Source organism: Cricetulus griseus (assembly GCF_003668045.3).
Source record: "Cricetulus griseus strain 17A/GY chromosome 1 unlocalized genomic scaffold, alternate assembly CriGri-PICRH-1.0 chr1_1, whole genome shotgun sequence".
Lineage (NCBI taxonomy): Eukaryota > Metazoa > Chordata > Mammalia > Rodentia > Cricetidae > Cricetulus > Cricetulus griseus.
In genome coordinates this window covers 206406345-206419183 of record NW_023276807.1, presented here as the reverse complement: position 1 = coordinate 206419183, position 12839 = coordinate 206406345, and positions in this window count along the sequence as shown.

Here is a 12839-nt window from a genome sequence, read left to right as displayed (position 1 = left end):
CCCTATAGTTTTGTCTCCTTATTTTCTCCTGTTATAAGGGTTATTGGTTTTAAAATCTGTAGTCTGTTGGAGTAACATTGCTCTTTTGGGTATCATACAAAATAGTTTATCTGCTGGCTGTGGTGGTGCAGGCCTTTAATCCCAGCACTTGGGAGGCAGAGGCAGGCGGAGCTCTGTGATCTACAAGAGATAGTTCCAGGACAGCTTCCAAAGCCACAGAGAAACCCTGCCTTGAAAAACCCTGAAAAAGAAAAAAGAAAAAACAAAATAGTTTATGTGGACTCATGGGCCGTTGAGAGCCACTGTGCTGGGAACAGAACTCAGATCCTATATGTGAGCAGTATGCATTCTTAACTGCTGAACCAACTATCCAGGCTTCAAATTTTTATTTCTTACTTTGTGTGTGTGTGTGTGTGTGTGTGTTGTGTGTGTGACATACATGCAGTTGCACATGCAGGTGTGCATTCCTGTGTGCATGAACGAGGATGCCAAAGAAGTGTAGGTGTCTTCCTCTGCCTTACTGCCTTGAGCTAGTGTCTCTCACTGAGCCCCAAGCTTGCTGTTTTGACTGTCTGGCCATCAAGCTCTTCAGATCCGCCAGTGTCTACCCTTCATTGCTGGAGTTCTGGCACATGTGTCTGCTGGGCTTTTTACATAGGTGCTGAAGATTTGAACATGGGTCCTCATGCTTGAGAACAAGCTCTCTTAGCCATTAAGCCATCTTCTTGGCACTGCTGTGTCTGTCTCCCTCCCTCCCTCCCTTTTTTTAGATTTCTTGTTTTGCTTGTTTTTGGAGATAGGTTCTCACTATGTATCCTTGGCTGGCCTAGAACTCACTCTATAGACCAGGTTGGTCTTGAACTCAGAGATCCACCTGCCTCTGCCTCCTGAAAGCCGGGATTAAGGGTGTGGATTGCCATGCCTGGCACTGCTGGGGTTTTAAAACAAGAAATTCTGTGATAGTGTTTGTGTTTAAGAAAATGAAGTTGGCTGTCAAGATGGCTCAGAGGTTAAGAGCACTGGCTGCTCTGCCAGAGGACCTGGGTTCCATTCCCAGCAACCACATGGCAGCTCAGAACTGTCTGTAACTCCAGTTCTAGAGGATCCGACACCATCACAGACAGAGACATACAGGTAGGCAAAACACCTATATTGGTTAAAAAAACAAACCAAAAACAAACCAAAAACAACTCAACTAAAACCCAAATGAAAACAAAGGGCAGTGAAGTTGATAGCATAGACCACTTCTTTTTTCTCTTTTAAAAAAAGTTTATCATGCTAGGCAGTGGTGGTGTATATGTTTAATCCCAGCACATGGGAGGCAGAAGCAGGTGGATCTCTGAGTTTGAGGCCAGTCTGGTCTACAGAGTGAGTTCCAGAGAAGCCCCCCAAAACAAACAAACAAAAATCAACAAAACAAAACACAAACAACAACAAAAAACAAACAACATAGGACTATTTGACTATTTTATGTTGTATGTATGTGTGAGTGTGCATGTATGTGGTATGTGCATATGTGTGTGAAAGCTACAGGAAAATGTCAGCTATCCTGCTCTACCACTCTTTGTCTTATTCTTTCCTTTAGCAAGCACAAATGATATTCCTGTCTCTACCCCCACAACATGGAGTTGCTCTAGTCTGTGTGGCCATGACTGGCTTTCTGTGTGGGTGCTGGGGATTTGAACACAGATTCTCATGCTTAGGACACAAGCACTCTCAACCCACAGAGCCAATCCTCCAGCTTGTAGTCCAGTATCAGCTTCAGAATCAGAGTGCCTGGGATCAAATTCAGCTCACGGGCAGTCGCCATCCCAGTGTTCTGGTCCATGTGCGGAGCATGTGATGGCTCATTTAATCACAAAGTAGACCTACAAAGAAGTTAGCATCCTATTTTATAAACATGGACATGAAATTTCACAGGTAATTGACCAAGATTCTACCCAAACTGTGGAGAGACTCCCCTGAGCTCCTTTTGCAGCCACGACTTGTAAAGACTTGAATAAAATACTAATTATTTATTTAATTTATTCTTTGTATTTGTTTTTTTAAAAAACTTTTGATCTTATTTTGATTTGTCTGACTGTTTATCTATTGGTTTTTTTGAGACATGGTTTTTCTGTGTAGCTTTGGAGCCTGTCTTGGCACTCACTCAGTAGACCAGGCTGGCCTGGAACTGACAGAGATCCACCTGCCTCTGCCTCCCAAGTGCTGGGATTAAAGGCATGCACCACCATCACCCAGCTAGATTTATTTTATTATTATTATTATTTTGTTTATATGGGTGTTTTGCACCACATGCATGGCTGATGCCCAAGGAGGTGGTAAGCTTCCATTTGGGAATCAAACCTGGGCCCTTTGTAAGAACAAGTGCTCTTAACCACTGAGCCAGCTCTCCATCCCTGTATTCGTGTTTTATTTTTTTTAAAGCATGTATTTGTGCATGCTAGACAAGTGTTTTAACATGGAGCACCGTCCAGCCTTCTGTCCAGATACTTTTTAATTTATTTTAGTGTTCTACCTGCATGTACCCTCGAATGCCAGAAGAGGGCACCAGATCTCATTATAGATGGTTGTGACCCATCATGTGGTTGCTGGGAATTGAACTCAGAGCCTCTGGACCAGTACTCTTACCTCTGAGCCATCTCTCCGTGTTTTAAATTGGCATACAAGTAGTGTGTTTCTCATGACAATCTCATACACACTTTCTTTCCATTGTGCCTTTCCTCCCACTATACTCTGTCATCCTACCCCTTGGTCTTTCCTTCCTTTGGGTCCCCTTCTTCATGGCGCCAATTCTGCTTTCATGTCATCCCCCACCGTTTATTTCTTTTAAGTGTGTGTGTGTGTGTGTGTGTGTGTGTGTGTGTGTGTGTGTGTGTGTGTGTGTCTGAGTGCAGGTGCCTGTGAAGGCCAGTGGTGGCGGATCTCCTTGGAACTGGAGTTTCAGGTGGTTGTTGTGTGCCTGATGTGGGTGCTGCCAACCAAACTGGTGTTCTCTATTTTGGCACTCTGGTCCTCTGCAAGTGCAGCAAAGTGCTTCTAACCACTGAACTGTCTCTCCAGCTGCCGTGTCACGTGTATTCTATCTCCTCCCCATTCAGATTCCTCTTTTCTTGCAGATCCTTTTCTAGTATTGATACCTGCATCCATACCACCCCCACGCATGCATGTGGCATAAAATCCAGACTCTGCATGAGAAGAGAGAATGGTGTCTGCTGTTCACTAGTCTCCTTGAAAGTCCTGCTGAGACAACTCACGACTGCAGCGAGAATCTACTGCTCATCTGTCTGCCCTAAGGCTCCCTGGCTGCCAGCCTCTTGCAGGGGAAGGACCTAATTTGATAAGTGTCAGTTAATCGTGGGCCAGCTTCCTTCCTGCTGTTCATACTCCCCGACTACCGAGAAATCCATTTGTGTATTCCCTCATCCTTCCTACAAGACTCCCTCGCTGCTGGGCAACTGAAGTTCAAAATGTTTGAGTCATGCTGCAATAGCATATTACTTACTAGAAATATATCCTTGCTACTTTAACTAGTGTACTGTATGTTTAATACAAGAAAACCCCACAGGGGCTGGGGATGTAGGTCAGACATGTCAGCATACTCAGTGGATGTGAAGGCCTGGGTTCACATCAACTGCAAAACACTGAAACAAGTCCATAGCATTTGAAACAGTTAAGGCTTCAGATCCTGCCTTTGCCACTTATTACTGTACTAATGGGAAGCAGGGCTGGTTAAGAGCATGTGTGTACTGCTCTTGTGCAAGACCAGAGCTTGGGTCTTAGCAGCATGCCAGATGGCTCTCCAACTCCAACTCCAGGGCATCCAACTCTCTCTGGCCTCCACAGTGTAGGCATGCAGATGTGCGTAAACCCACATTCACACATAAATAAAAAGAAATCTTAAAAAATTAGAGAGTTTTAGCAATAGGGGAAAAGATGATGGTACTAGTTAGACAAGGAATGCTGAGCTAGTGGGCTAAGAATGGAAAGGAAGTCCATGAGGTAGGTGTTCAGGATGCAAAATCGGGTTGGCAAGATGACTTAGCTGTTTAAGGCTGGGCTCACAACCAGAAATATAGGAGATAAAACCAGTGTATCTGATGGCAGACTCGGTGTGTTGGCAGAAGAAATCATCTGAGGTGGCTTCCCAGGTTTCTACCTTGGATAGACAAGACAGTATGTGCTCATAGCTGCTAATATGGTACGTGACAACAGTGGTCACTGGAGATTTTGATGTCTGCATTCTCTTGAAACTCCAATAACTATTGTAATCATCTGCTTGCCTCCTTTGGCTTGTGGGTCTTTTGAAGGTATTCTCATCTCTGATGTCATAGTTCCTGAGTGACTATATGACAGAAGTTCTCAACAAATTTATGTGAAACCAATGAAAAACATCTCTCTTGTCACATGCTGGAGTTTGGCAATTTGACACAAACCTAGATTATGATTGGGAAAATGCCTCCATAAGATTGTCCTGTAAGCAAGTTTTTGGGGACATTTTCTTGATTAATGATTGATGTGAGAGGGCCCAGCTCACGGGGGTGGGGGTGGCACCACCCCTGGATGTAAGGCCCTGGATAACAAAAGAAAGCAGACTGAACAAGTTAGGGGAGCAAGCCAGTGAGCAGAGCTCCTCCATGGCATCTGTCTCAGTTCCTGCCTCCAGGTTCCTGTCCTGAGTTTCTACCCTGACTTCCCTCAGTGATGGAGTTCACCTGAGAATCATAAACTGAAATAAACCCTGTCCTCTGCACATTGATTTTGGTTATTGTGTTCACCACAGCTATAGAAAACTAAGACCATGGCTAATCATTTCATCTTAATTATTATATGTGGATTCACTTGGAAGAGGAAGTGGAAGATTGCCAAAGTATGGGCTATGTTTGTCCCCCGTTGCCCCCAGCTTTCTCTTTCTGTTCAGGGAGTTGATACTGATGCAACTGTGTGAGTCACTGTCCCACAGCGCTGTGGGATCCAATGCACTTTTAATTGGGAGTTACTATAATCACGTTTCTCTCTTCACCATCATTTCCTTCTCTAATTAGTTCTCAGGGGTCCCCTACTCCTGTGCCAAGCAAGCAGAGCTGCTGCAGGGCGCTCTGGACTTGTGCCTGGGGACCCCAGTTTCTTCTGATACCACTCTGCTGCATTAAGTTTCTTTTCTAATTTGTCTTTGGATCAGGCGTAGGAGAAGAGGATTCCTTTGGGCATTGTCTTCAGAGGCAGCTTGAATGCTGCCAAGCTCTTCTAGGTATTGCCAACTACTTTATTCGGTATATATGGGTTTGTTCTTATTAGCAGAGAGGGGAACAGTATCTGACTGAGATGTTCAGTGTGAGCCTGTTGGATGATGGGAGAAATGAATAGGTGAAAAGACAAATCACTGAACCTTAGCATTGTGATCCATATATTACTTCTGGAGCAAAGACCAATTGAGAAACTTGACTGACTTCTGTTTGTCATTGCCTAAAGCAGAGTGAACAGGAGTTTTGAAGCTTTGGTCAATAATTTGGCTCTATTAAAAATGTTTTAAAATAGGCTGGTAATCCTTTGCTCTATGTCTAAAATTCATATATGAGTGAGTACATACCATGTTTGTCTTTTTGAGACTGGGTTACCTCACTCAGGATGGTTTCTTCTAGTTCCATTCATTTGCCTGTGAATTTCAAGATTCCATTGCTTCTTTCTGCTGAGTAGTACTCCATTGTATAAATGTACCACATTTTCTCTATCCATTCTTCAGTTGAGGGGCATCTAGGTTGCTTCCAGGTTCTGGCTATTACAAACAATGCTGCTATGAACATGGTTGAACATATGTCCTTGTTGTATGAACATGCACTATTTGGGTATATACCCAAGAGAGGAATGGCTGGATCTTGAGGTAGACTGATTCCCATTTTTCTGAGCAACCGCCATACTGATTTCCAGAGTGGTCTTACAAGTTTGTACTCCCACCAGCAATGGAGGAGTGTTCCCTTTTCTCCACATCCTCTCCAGCATAGATTGTCATTGGTATTTTTGATTTTAGTCATTCTGACAGGTGTGAGGTGGTATCAGAGTTGTTTTGAGTTGCATTTCTCTGATGGCCAATGATTTTGAGCACTTTCTTAAGTGTCTTTCAGCCATTTCAGATTCCTCTGTTGAGAATTCTCTATTTAGTTCTGCACCCCACTTTTTAATTTCATTGTTTGGTGTCTTGAGCTCCTTATATATTTTGGAAATTAATCCTCTGTCAGATGTGGGATCGGTGAAGATCTTTTCCCATTCTGTGGGTGGTCGTTTTGTCCTACTGACTGTTTCCTTTGGCTTTGCAGAAGCTTCTCAGTTTCAGGAGGTCCCATTTATTAATTGCAGACCTCAATGTCTGTGCTACTGGGTAATGTTCAGGAAGCAGTCTCCTGTGCCAATTTGTTCAAGGGTAATTCCCACTTTCTCTTCTAGAAGATTCAGTGTGGCTGGATTTATGCTGAGATCTTTGATCCATTTGCACTTAAGTTTTGTGCATGGTGACAGGTATGGATCTATCTGCAATTTTCTGCATGTCTGAATCCAATTGTACCAGCACCATTTGTTGAAGATGCTATCCTTTTTCCATTGTATAGATTTAGCACCTTTGTCAAAAATAAGGTATTCGTAGGTGCGTGGGTCAATATCAGGGTTTTCAATTCGATTCCATTGGTCTATCTGTCTATTTTTGTGCCAATACCAAGCTGTTTTCAGAACTATGGCTCTATAGTAGAGCTTGAAGTTGGGGATGGTGATGCCTCCAGAAGATCCTTTATTGTAAAGAGTTGTTTTGGCTATCCTGGGTTTTTTATTTTTCCATATAAAGTTGAGTATTGTTCTTTCAATGTCTGTGAAAAACTGTGTTGGGATTTTGATGGGGATTGCATTGAATCTGTAGATTGCTTTTGGCAGGATTGCCATTTTTACTATGTTAATTCTACCTATCCAAGAGCATGGGAGATCTTTCCATTTTCTGGTATCTTCTTTAATTTCTTTCTTTAAAGTCTCAAAGTTCTTATTGTACAGGTCTTTCACTTTTTTGGTTAGTGTTACCCCAAGATATTTTATGTTGCTTGTGGATATTGTGAAAGGTGATGTTTCCCTGATTTCTTTCTCATTGGATTTATCATCTGTATATAGTAGGGCTACTGATTTTTTTGAGTTAATAATCCTCTTCACCAAAGAAACTAGGAAACATGAAGGACTCTAAGGGATAAATGGTCCCCAGGAATGGAAGTGGCATGAACTCCTGAACTAATTGGGAGCATGAGGGTAGGGGGGAGGGAGCTGCTACAATAAGAGCAAGAGAAGAGGAGTAGAGGAGAGGAAATGGAGGGGCAGAAATATTGAGTTGGGGGAAGAATAGAGGAAAGAGAGCAGGATGAGAGATACCATATCAGAGGGAGCCACTATAGGTCCGAGAAGAGATCTGGAACCAGGGAGATCTCCAGAGACCTACAAGGATGACACGATCTGACAATCCAGGCAATGGTGGAGAGGATAACCTAAAAGCCCTTCCCCTAAAATGAGATTGATGACTTCTCTTTATGCCATCCTAGAGCCCTCATCCAGTGGCTGATGGAAGCAGAGACAGACATCCACAGATATACACTGAGCTGAAATTGGGAATTTAGTTGAAGAGAGGGAGGAATGAAGAGTGAAGGGGTCTGTACCAGGTTGGAGAAACCCACAGAAACAGTTGGCCTGAACAAGGGAGAGCACATCGACCCCAGATGCTGTCGGGGAGGCCAGTACAAGACTGATCCAGACCCCTGAACATGGATGTCAATAAGGAGGCCTCTGCACTCCAGGGAGCCTCTGGTGGTGGATTAGTATTTTTCCCTGGTGCAAGAAGGGACTTTGAGAGCCCATCCCACGTGAAGGGTTACACTCTGGCCCTGGACACATGGGGAAGGGCCCAGGCCCAGCACAGGAAGATTTGGTGGACACTGCAGAGCCCCAGTTGAGGGCCCTACCCTGCCTGGTAGGTGGATTGGGTGGGGGGTAAGCTGGGGGTGGGGGAGGAGGTTTGGGGATGAGGGGAGGGAGAGGGAAAAGGGACTTACATGTGAAACAAGCTTGTTTCCTAACTAGAACTAATAAATAAATTAAAAAAATATTTTAAAATAGACTTTATTTTTTAGAGTAGGTTTAGAGCTATAGCAACATGGAATGAAAGTGTAGTATTCCTGTGTGTCCACTTCCCCGATGAATTCTTAGACTCTGATTGGTATCTCATACCAGAGTGGAACATTTTTAATAATATTGACACAGCTTGATCTCTTAAAGTCTATAATTTATACCCCTCGTGCATATTTTGTGTGTTTTGGATATGTGTGCAGAAAGGTGTTGATTGCAGTGTCAGCAACATAGTTTCACTGTCTAAAGTCTTTGTGTTCCACCTACTTAGCCAGTTTCTCCTTCCTAATCCCTGACCATTTTATATTCCTATAGAGTACAAAGTTGCAGTCACAGAGAATGTAACATTTTCTGGTGGACTTTTTGAATTTTACAAACACACACACACACACACACACACACACACACACACACACACACACACACACTTTTCTTTTGTTTTTTTCGAGACAGGGTTTCTCTGTAGCGTTGGAGCCTGTCCTGGAACTCTCTGTAGACCAGGTTGACTTCAAACTCATAGAAATCGGCCTGCCTCTGCCTCCTGACTTGAGATTAAAGGCGCTTGCCACCATCGCCCAGCGAATTATATTCTTAAAAGACACAAACTTCTATTATAATTTATCTTTCTTCCTTCCTTCCTTCCTTTCTTTCTTTTTTTCTTTTTGAGTCAGGGTTTCTCTGTGTAACGGCCCTGGCTGTCCTGGAACTCTATTTGTAGACCGGGATGGCCTTGAACTCACAGAGATTTGCCTGCCACTCCATAGTTTCATTAATGTTCAATGATCATTTTAGATTAGCACTTCTCATATTTACAATACAATTTATAGTAGTAGAAAAATGACAACTATGAAGTGGCAACAAAAATAATCTTATGATTGGGGTCACCATAACATGAGAAACTGTATTAAAGGGCTGCAGCATTAGAAAGGTTGAAAACCACTGTTTTAGAGGGTGTTTTAGGGAAGGTATAATAAGAGTACAGATAGATTTTTTAATAGGGTTGTTATACTCATTTTTTACTCATTTACTTTTTGTCCTTTTTAGGAGGCCCAGTACCTAGCTCCCAGATAAATCATACACAGAGGCTTATTCTTAATTATGAATGCTCAGCCTTAGCTTGGCTTGTTTCTTGCCAGCTTTTCTTATCTTAAAGTAGCCCATCTACCTTTTGCCTCTGGGCCTTTATCTTTCTCTATTTCTGTATACCTTACTTTCCTTACTCGGTGGCTGGCTGGTGGCTGGCCCCTGATGTCGTCCTCTCCCTTTTCTTTTGTTGCTGCTGCTGCTCCTTTTCTTCATTTCTTCTTCTATTTATATTCTGCCTGCTAGCCCCGCCTATTCTTGCTCCTGCCTCACTATTGGCTGTTCAGCTCTTTATTAGGACCAGCAGGCGTTTTAGACAGGCACAGTAACACAGCTTCATAGAGTTAAACAAATGCAGCATAAACAAAGGTCACACACCTGAAAATAATATTCTACAACATAGATCTCTTTAAAGTTAATTCCCTTGGATAGTTTTGTGTTTTGGTGACAAAAATGTTGTCACATACACAGCTGGGTAATAGATTGACTGTTAAAGGGCTAAGATAGTCCAGGATAATTTTGGCTTTGGACCTGTAACATTTTAACTCTACACTTATTGGAATTTTAACAACATGGATGTAGCTTGATGTTTTAAAATAGATGTAGCATGGAAGTATTATATTCAATATTAAAATAACAAACAGTATGTTTTAAAGGAGCAAAGGCAGCACATTGAGGAGATGGGTGCTGTAGTTCACATTAGAAGAATCTAAGTATAAATTCCTGCAGGTGATTTGAGATGGGGTCTGAGAAAACATAGCAGAAATACCTAATATTATCTTTACCTGTATTCTTTCTTATTTTGTTTTGATTTTTGATTTTTGAAGACAGTATTTCTCTGTGTAGCCCTGGTTCTCCTGGAACCCGCTCTGTAGATCAGGCTGGCCTCGAGCTCACGGAGATCCACCTGCTTCTACCTCCTGAGTGCTGGAATTAAAGGTGTGCACCATCTCCACCCAGCCTTTACTTGTATTTTTATCAGAACTTAGAGTAGTCAATTTGATAATTGAGGAATAATCCAGAAAGATTTTAAACATTTTGCAAATACAGCAGGACATAAAGAATATAAAAGTGCAGACTGTAGAAAACCACCATTTATTAGTGACATTAAAAAATTTAATTATTAATCTAGATGACTGAAGACCAGGGCCATGACAAAATTTTGTATAATGGACAAATTTACAAATGGATTTAAATTTTGTCCAGTGGAATAAGACCTATGACCACATGTAATTTGCTCAATGGTAAAACAAGTAAACAGTATTTGTAGAAATCTAATCTCAGGTTTTAAATGTCTCATTTATTAAAAGGATGAAGCAAAATCTTTTTTTTTTAGACCAATTTTTGCCAACATTACTAAGATTTTGTAAATGTTACCATGAGCAAACCAATATTTAAGAAAACTTTATTGTTGTAATAGAGAATTGTTGTTTGAATTGGTTTTTATTCTTTTGTTTTTTTGAGGAGCCCACCACCCAGCTCCTAAATAAATCACAGAGTCTCATTGTTACTTTTGAATGCCTGGTCTTAGCTTGGCTTGTTTCTAGCCAGCTTTTCTTATCTTAAATTAACCCATCTACCTTTTCTCTCTGGACTTTTATCTTTCTTCTGTATCTTACTTTCCTTCTTACTCCGTGGTTGGCTGAGTGGCTGGCCCCTGATGTCCTGCTCTCCTTATTCTCTTGCTCCTCCTCTTCCTTGTTTCTCCTTCCATTCATTCTCTCTCCTGCCAGCTCTGCCTAGCCTTGCTCCTGCCTCGTTATTGATTGTTCAGTTCTTTATTAGGGCCATCAGGTGTATTAGACAGGCAGAGAATCATAGCTTCACAGAGTTAAAAGCAGGCTAGTGGGGAAGGGTTACTTTTCTTTGGTGGCATGGCTTCTGCTATGTTCCACATGCCTGAGTGGATGGCCCTACACTTATTTGTATATGAGTAGCACTAATTGGATACACACAAACATATACATACATACACACACATACACACATACATACAGACACATACAGACACATATACATACATGCACATACATACACACAGAATAATACATATACAGACACATGCATACCTATACACAATATCTATCACCTTGCACAAAAGCTAGGGTGGGTCAAAGACTTAAACCTGAAACCGGAAACACTGAAATCACTAGAAGAAAACATAAGCAGTACCATACATGATATAGGTGTGTGGAATTATGTCCTAGTAATACTTCCTTTTTCCTGTAATTGAGACTAGCAGTTAGCAAGTAGGACCTCACAAAACCAAAAAGCTTCTACATACCTAAGGAACCAATCAACCCAGTGAAGAGGGAGCCCACAGAATGGGAGAGAATCTTTGCCACCTAATTTTTTATTAATTAAATTTATTCATTTATTTTATATCCTGACTGCAGTTTCCCCTCCATCCTCTCCTCCAATTCCCTCCTCCCACCTACCCTCTGCCTCCTGCCCCCATCCACTCCTCTTCTGTTTTTCTTCAGAAAGAGCATGCCTCCCATGGGTGTCAAAAAAGCATGCCATATCTAGTTGAGATAGGACTAATTCCCTTGTATTTGGACAAGGCAACCCAGTATGAAGAGTAGATTTCCCAAAGCGAGCCCAAGTGTAGGAACAGGCCCTGCTCCCACTGCTAGGAGTCCCACAAATAGACCAAACTACACAATTGTGACACATATGCAGAGGACCTAGGCTGGTCCCATGTAGGCTCCCTAGCTGTCAGCCCAGAGTCTGTAAAGTCCTATAAACCCAGGTTAGTTGTTTCTGTGTGTTCTCTTGTGATGGCCTTGACCCCTCCCTCTGATTTGTTCAAAACCCTTCCTCCCTCTCTTCAACAGGATTCCCAGAGTTTGATCCAGAGTTTGGCTGTGGGTCTCTGCATCTGTTTCCATCAGCTACTGGATGGAGGCTTTCTGATGACAATTGGTGTAGCTACTAATCTGATGACAGGAGATAGTCAGTTCAGAGTAGCTATTCATGATTGCTTAGAGTCTTAGTTGGGGTCATCCCTGTAGATTTATGGGAGTTTCTGTTGCATCATCAGATTTCTACCTGATCTGGAAATGCCCCCCCCCACCATTAAGACATTTCTTTCTTTACTCTCCCCCTCCCTTACTCCCCAGCTCAATCACTTATGTTCCCATCACCACCCATCCTCAGGCTACCCAAGAGATCTCTATTTCCCTTTCCCAGGGAAATCCATGTGTCCCTTTTTACCCAATCTCTCTAGGGCTGTGAATTATAGCATGGTTGTCCTTTACTTGCCAACTATTCTAATGACAAATGATTAATATCTAAAATATATAAACAAGTAAAAGTCAAGAAATAAATGACCTGATTAAAATGGGTTATAAATCTGAGCAAACTGTTTTCAAAAGAAATAAAAATGCACTAGGTGTTGGTGGTGCTCGCCTTTAATCCCAGCACTCAGGAGGCAGAGGCAGGTGGATCTCTGAGTTCAAGGCCAGTTGGTCTATAGAGTGAGTTCCAGGACAGCCAGGGATACACAGAGAAACCGTGTCTTGAAAACTAACAAAACAAAACAAACAAACAAAAAACCCCTCAAAACCAAAACCAAAATGCCTCAAAAAGTGTTCATCATTCTTAGCAAT